Raw genomic sequence first — 8,318 nt, forward strand, 5'->3', positions numbered from 1 at the left:
CGAGGTGTGCATCTCTGCATTGGTGGAAGGTGGGGGTGATAACTGTGTCTCCTCGATGGTGGTTGATGATGCAAGTTCCATGTGTGGGCACCGAACCTAGGCATGAAGGGGTTGTGTTGGGGAATGCCGCCAAATGTGCCAAAATGACACTTTGACATTTTTCCATTGAAACATGCCCATAACAGTGCTTTATTCATTTATGATCCTTGATGGCTTTAAAACACCCTTTCATTTCTCTTTGAAATTCAACAAGTAAACACAAACAAACCTTCTTTATCTCCTTGAGCAACTTTCTATCCATGTTGTTTACCTGTATTCCATCTTAGCTTTGCTCATCTCCATTTCAAAATGTCTGCTTTTACGCCTAACCCTTTGGTGATTTAAACCTTGCTGTCTGATTGTCTTCAGGTTAATCAAATTAGTCACACACACAAACACAAACATACACACAGGTTTCTCTCTGATACAACCATTGTTTAATTGTACTTCCTATGAAATATGAAATGTGAGGTTATTTGTAACCGCCACCATTCTCAGGGAAGGACTGGAAGAGTCCACCAATGGAATATTTTTAAATTCAAGTAACATGGTGGTAGTAACTGATCCAATTTCTGGGCAGAGAAAAGGAACCAATTTCAGCTTGCAGTATTCCCCTGATGCGTGCTTACCTTACAAGCACTGCCACATTGGTAAAATTAAACCTTGCAGACAGTTGTCTAAAACTGGTCCCTTACATGGGAGACCTTGTGCCTGTTTTAGATGCCCTCGCTAATGTCGGTCAGCGAGCAGTGGTACAGAAGGCAGATCTGCTCCATTTATGATGTTCAGCAACCTCAGGGATCACCAAAGGAAAATAAACACATTTTTAATAATAATCCGTCAGTCATTATTACTGTGGAGGAAGGAATAACAGGAATGCTCACCTGCCTTCCCTGCTTTCGAGACCAGCCCCCTCATCGATTGCCATTGCACTTCCCTTCAGGCCTCTGCCAGGGAGGCAACCAGCCCTACGCTCAGGGCTCAAGGCAATTGAGGCCCAAGGCTCGTTTTCTGCGGCCTTGGGCAATCCAATCGGAATGTATGCTGTTTGTGCAGCATTGGTTCTGGAGCCAAAAATGGGCTCACATGAATTTCAACCCATCAATCTTTAGAGTTTCCCTCCTATGATTTGTCATTGTGGTCCATATATTCTGGTAAACTTGAGCCTTTGTATCTTTGTACATTGTCGTTTCCTTTTGAGACCAATGAAATTGATGGGCTGCCTTCAGAGGGGACTTGAAGAAAGCTCGAGGCAATTCTCATTAGTCACTCCTTTTGTGTTTATCAGAAGATGAGTGAAAGGGAAAGGCTCTTAGAGATCATGGCAAAAGTATTGTGCAGATGGTTGGAAAACATTTAATATGAAAAGCCGATTTGCAGCAAGTGGTGGGAAAGATATGTGGTGCAATTAGAAGAAATCTGATCCAGGATGGTGAGGTCCAGTTTCCCGAGTTACATTAAAGATGACAAAAGGTGCTGATTTGCACTTTGTACAGCGTTAGCTCGTAGCCATTTGATTGCTCTAAAAGGATACTTTTCTCTTCAGTGACGAACCGTACCCACTATGTTATATTCAGAATGGAATTAAAATGATATTTTATTCAGACTTTTGTTGAACTACAGTAATTCAAGTTTTATTAATCAAACGTTTGGCACTGTAAACTTCATTTATCGCAGTCATAGCAATTTTCTACTGCAGGATTTTACACTGATAAAGACAGACAACGCCACCTAGAGATTTATAAATAAATACAGCACAACTGTGTGCAACACAGGTATATAATGTAATTATACAGAAACAGGACTGTAGCTGCTACTGTAGAGAAGGGGGCTTCAGAACCCAATTATTCACTTGCACATGCTGAACAAATACAAGATTATGTGGACCTAATAGACAGCAAGAATACTGTGTATATATGAAGCTACTTTGAAATAGTGACCTCTGCACTACTGAATCCATAAACCAGGAGCAGTTTAAATTGCACCTTGAGTGCTCTGATGTTAAGATTCGGAATGTGGATTTCTTTTCACCGTTTTCTCATCAATTTTCTCCCCCTGTCTGCTGATTATTGGGGCAAGCACTCAAGTCCCATGGGGTGCAGGTCATTATCACTAGGCTGAATTAAAGAGCATTTTTAATGCCTATAGTCAATGCTAACTGACTATTCAACTATAAAAGGGCATTCCAATCTATCCTGTCTTGGGACAGACCGGAACATGAACTTACAATCTTCTTGCTCTGTGTACCTTAATATTATTCATGATTTGTACTTAATCACTGAACTGTCTGCGCAACCTCTGGGATTTTAATTCTTCCAAATCTGGGGCGAAATTCTCCCCCAACGGCGCGATGTCCGCTGACTGGCGCCAAACACGGCGCCAATCAGACGGGCATTGCGCCGGCCCAAAGGTGCGGAATGCTCTGCATCTTTGGCGGCCTAGCCCCAACATTGAGGGGCTAGGCCAACGGAGGAGGGATTTCCGCCCCGCCAGCTGGCGGAAATGGTGTTTGTTGCCCTGCCAGCTGGTGCGGAAATGCGGCGCATGCGCGGGAGCGTCAGCGGCCGCTGACAGTTTCCCGGCGCATGCGCGGGAGCGTCAGCGGCCGCTGAAAGTTTCCCACGCATGCGCAGTGGGGAGAGTCTCTTCCGCCTCCGCCATGGTGGAGGCCGTAGCGGAGGCGGAAGGGAAAGAGTGCCCCCACGGCACAGGCCCGCCCGCGGATCGGTGGGCCCCGATCGCGGGCCAGGCCACCGTGGGGGCACCCCCGGGGTCAAATCGCCCCGCGCCCCCCCCCCCCCAGGACCCTGGAGCCCGCCCACGCCGCCTGGTCCCGCCGGTAAATACCAGGTTTGATTTACGCCGGCGGGACAGGCAATTTCTGGGCGGGACTTCGGCCCATCCGGGCTGGAGAATTGAGCGGGGGGTCCCACCAACCGGCGTGGCCCGATTCCCGCCCCTGCCCAATCTCCGGTACCGGAGACTTCGGCGGGGGCGGGATTCACGGCGGCCAACGGCCATTCTCCGACCCGGCGGGGGGTCGGAGAATGACGCCCCTGGAATCTGACACTTTTAATTAGTTTTTTTTTTAGTATGCATATAATTCGAAGCTTCAGATCTCGAAATATTGTGATAAACATCGGCGATATCTTCAGTTTGAGATGGGAGAATAAAACTCTGGATTTTCACTCGTGAAGTGGGTAGCCCAAATCAGTAAATTCCTCAACTCAGTGCCCCCTGCCCGCAGATCGGCCCTCCCCCCGACTGTGGTGGTGCTGGACTGATTCCGCAACCGCCACACCGAGTACCCGACGGATGATAGCACACGCGACCGACGCTGTCGGGAACTCGGCCAGTCGGGGGTGGAGCATCGGGGGATTGGCCTCAGGCAACGTCTGAGTGGTGTACTCTGTGAGTACGCCGCTTTGGAGGGGGCGGAACTTCATGAAAGCGACGCCGTCCCCGATTTGGTCGGAATTGGGCATTCTCCATCTGATCGCCGAACGCGATTTTGGCAATCGGAGAATCCCACCTGATGGGTATATTTTATAGAGGTATAAAAAGTACAACAGATTGTTCGTTTTTCAAATATTGACCTTTTAAATTAAGCTCGATTAAGAAATTGCATGGCTGTGTTCTACAATGTAGCTTTGGTTTCATTCCCCATGCCCTTCCATACCCCTCTCATCAGCCCCATACACCCATGCATCCTCCCTACCCATTCTTCCAGTATTCACTATGCTCAGAACCAATGAGTCATTAGCAAGTCTAGCAATTCTTTGAAATGGTCCTAAAACATGAACAATAAGCAAAGAGGCTTTGAACATCTTCTTTGGAAAACATTTCTTGTTTTAAAACCTTGTAAAAGTGTCAATCAACCATAGCCAATGCCAAAAGACCTGAGTCTTTTTAATGCCTCTAAACCTTATCCAAATGAACAAATGGATATTCAAAAGAAATAATCACAGAAGGAATAACATTTACAACCTCATAAAACTGTCAATCAAACAAAACCAGCCCTCCCCTTCAAGCCGTGTAAATAGAACCCTGCTGGGATGGGTCTGTTATCCATTCTTGGAGTTCAGCCAAGCATTCATAATGAAGCCATTTGGCAACTGTATGAACAGGAGCAGTTCGAACAAATGCCCTAGTACCTGTTTTCCAGACTAATTCCATGTGGTCTCATTGTGAATGCTTGTCTGAGCTCCAAGAATTAATGATGGGGACATGGAAGGGGCATGGGATATGAGGAAGCATTGCCAAGACCTTTTGAAATTTAGTTGTCAAAATGCTCTTGATACCTCAGCAGAACATCCTCGAGGTTCATGAACTGACTTAACTGGTGGGTTTCCACAGGCTTCCAAATCTCTCCTGTAATGACAAAAATGCCATTAAATGGCCTTCTTAATGGCATCCTCCACGTCATCGGACGTGCATTCAGAATTGAGACCAATCACATTTCCCCATGCAGAGGAAGATGGCATGGATGGGTAATGGAGGGGTAAGTTCAAAATTCCAGCCCTGCAGGCCTCATTTTACCATTCCTACTTAATTCTGCAGAGGCAGGAATGGAAGATCTGGCCCTTAATGAACATGTTAAACAATTAGCTGTACCAATGCACCAGTGTGAGAACTAGGGAGCCATTATTAAACTAGCAACTAGTCAATAAATGTTCATTTGAAAATATGGGACTGGATTCTCCGGTCGGCGAAATCATGTTTGGTGATCAGCCGGAGAATCAGAGTTCCCAACCAAATCAGGGGGGGGCCCCACTTTCGCAATGCTCCATCCCCTCCAAAGCGATGTACTCACAGAGCACGCCGCGCCACGCATCGACGGCCTCAGGACATTGCCTGAGGCCCGACCCCCAATGCTCCACTCCCGACCGGCCAGGTTCCCAACAGCGTTGGTCGCGTGTGGTCTCATCTGTCAGGAATTCGGCATGGCAGCTGCCGACTCAGTCCAGTGCCGCCACAGTCGGGGAGGGCTGATCTGCGGACAGTGGGGACTTTATTAGGGGCTGGGGCACTGTGAGGTCGGTACGTGGCGCACAAGTCGGTCAAAGGGGGGGCACTATTTTGTGGGCCAGGTCCGCAAGCGGCCTCCGCCATGTAGCAAGCGCTGCCACAGATCCAGCAATTCTTCAGGCCATATCGGCAGCTTGAGCTGGGTGCTCTACACTGCGGGCATGCTAGCCCCAGCAAAACAGGAAATTGGTAGCTGCTTTATGCCATTTTTTCTGGCGTAAAACACCACCGTTCCCACACCGGCGTGAGGACATAGCCCCAGAATCGGAGAATCCAGCCCATAATATTTCAAATCATATGAAAATATGAAGTACCAGTGGAGTACGAAAAGAAAGTTGGTCCATTTATTTGAGATATCTGGGGCGAAATTCTCCTACCCGCCCCGCCACATTTCTGCCCCGACCGGCCGGCGGGAGTCTCCGTAACACCGGCCGGTCAATGGGGTTTCCCATTGTGGGGCAGCCCCACGCCGTCGGGAAACCCCCGGGCGCCGGCAAAACGGAGACTCCCGCCGGCAGAGAATGACGCCCCTGAACTGTGATAATTACTTGTTCACCGGGTACCCAATTACTCAATCATTTCCTGACCCTGACCGTGTGCTACATCAGTCACTGGCTTGACACTATCTTGATATGCAAAGACCAACTTGAGCCGGTGGCAAGGTCGGTGCCAACTAGTGTTGCCTGGATGTGAGAACTGGCTCAGGAAGGCAATTCTCAAATGCAGACGGCAATCATGGCTGGACCTGCCATTGCCTTGAGGAATGAAGCAGGCAGGAGAGCAGAGGGCTAGCAACCTCATGGTATTAACAGTGCCCAAACACTCACTCATCAGGAATGAACCTCTTCTACTCAAGCAACGGCAACTTTGTGCCATGGCATGAGGACCTGTCATTTTTTCCTCAGGATTTAAAATCAGTAGTAAATAATGACTCCCCGCTGTGCACCAATAGCTGTGCACCAATATGCCCCAGACATAGGAACATAGGACCTAGGAGCAGGGTAGGCCATTTGCCCTTTGTACCTGCTTTGGCATTCAATAAGATCATGAGCTGATTGTGGTCTCAACTCAACATTCATGTCTGCCCCCAGAAACTCCCACCTTCCAACATAACTGTTGACTCCCTTGTATATTAAAAATCTGTCTAACTCAGCCTTGGATATATTTGTTATAACTTCCACGAAACCTATGGGGAAGACGCAATTCATCTCCCCTTGGAGCTTGTGGAGTACGAGCTCCCCATCTGAGACAAAGACATTCTCCTCATCTCTGTCATAAAGCTAGACCTCTTATTTTTAAACTCTATCCCCTAGTTCTAGTCTCTCCACAAGTGGAAACATCCTGCTGGTATCGACTCAATAAAGATCCTCAGGGCCTAATATGTTTAAATAAAATCACCTATTAGTAAACTCCAATGGGTATAGGCAAAACCTGTTCAACCTTAATTCATAAGTCCTTTATCCCAGAAATGAATCAAATGAATATTCTGAACTGCCTTTGACTCAATTTTTTAAAATAAGGAGTCCAAAGCTGTACACTGTTGTCCAGGTGTGGTCTCGCCAATGCCCTGTTCAGCTGCAGTAAAACTTTCCTAATTTTATATTCTATCACCCTAGTAATTAATGTCAATATTCCATTTGCCTTCCGAATCACATGTTGTGCCAGAATGTGTGATTCTTAAACCAGGACACCCAGATCCCTCTGTACCACTGAGTTCTACAATCATACTTCATTTAAATCGTATTCTGCTTTTCTGTTCTTACTACCAAAATGGACAAGTTCACTTTTCCCCCATTATATTCCATCCACCAATTTTTTCCCCACTCTTCTAACCTGATTATATCCTTTTACAGACTTTTACAGATCGGAGAATAGCCCCGGGGGGGGGGGGGGGGGGGGGGGGGGGGGCGCAAATCCCGCAACGCTGCTCCGATGCCAGCCCACCGATGGCGCCGGCGCAGTCGGCGCGGCCCCGGTCGGGGGCTGCTCAACACGGCCCCCCCCCCGGCGATTCTCCCCACACGATGGGCCGAGTGCCCGCCGAGTTCTAACGAGTCTCGCCGGCATCATTCCCGTGTGGTCCTACCCGGCGAGACCTCGGCGTTCTGGCTGCGGGGGGCGGCCTGGTGGGGGGGAGGGGGGATCTGACACCGGGGGGGGAGCCTCCACGGTGGCCTGGCCCATGATCGGGTCCGACCAATCGGCGGGCTGGCTTTTCCCGATGGGGGCCTATGTTCCTCCCCGCCGGGCCTCTGTAGGTCTCCACCATGTTGCGTTGGAGCTGGCGCGGGGACGGCAACCCACGCGCATGCACAAACCCGTGCCAGCCATGGCGCGCATGCGCGAACATGCGCCGGCTGAGCTCAGGCCCGTCTCGGCAGCTGGAGCTGCGTGAAGCACTCCAGTGCCATGCTGACCCCCTGTGCGGCGCAGAATCGCCGATCCTAGGGGCCAGATAAAGCCGTCGTAAAACGCTCCGGCGTTTACGACGGTGTCAACACTTAGCCCCAGGATCGAAAATCCCGCCCTCTATCTCCTCTTAGCCACTTAATTCCCTATCTATCTTGGTGTCAGCAAATTTAGCTACCATACATTCAGTTCCTTCATCCAAGTTAGTGATACAGATTGTAAATGGATGAGGCCCCAGCACTGCCCTCTGTGGCACTGCATTAATTATCGCTTGACCACCCAAAAAAGACTAATTTAGCCCTACTCTTTGCTTCCTGTTGGCTAACCAATGCTTTGTCCATGTTAATAGTTACCATCATTACTATCTTCTCTGATCTTGAGTAGTAATCTTTGACTGGCACCTTACCAAATGCCTTTTGGAAATACATGTACACCATATTTACAGGTTCTCCTTTATCTACTCTGTTTGTTACTTCCTCTAAAATCTCAAATTAATCAGTTAAACAAGATTTCCTGTTCACAAAACCTTGTTAACTCTGTCTGATACACATTTTGACAAGTGTCCTGCTATAACTTCCTTCATAATGGATTCTTGCAATTTCCCTATGTCAGATGTCAGGTTAACTAGCCTGTAGTTTCCTCCATTTTGTTCTTCTGTTCGGTCTTCCTGGTCTTACCTTTGAGAATTTCATCCTGTCCCTTGTCAGCAGTGATGGGCAACCAAGGCTAGTGAGTGGGCCACATGAGAGGCCCTCCTTCATCTCAGTGGGCCACAAGATTGAAATCAGGCACGCGCTTCCAATTAACTGCCCATTGAACAGTTTGTTAACAGATTGAAATGC

The sequence above is a fragment of the Scyliorhinus torazame genome, chromosome 10 (assembly GCF_047496885.1).
Source record: "Scyliorhinus torazame isolate Kashiwa2021f chromosome 10, sScyTor2.1, whole genome shotgun sequence".
Classification (NCBI taxonomy): Eukaryota; Metazoa; Chordata; class Chondrichthyes; order Carcharhiniformes; family Scyliorhinidae; genus Scyliorhinus; species Scyliorhinus torazame.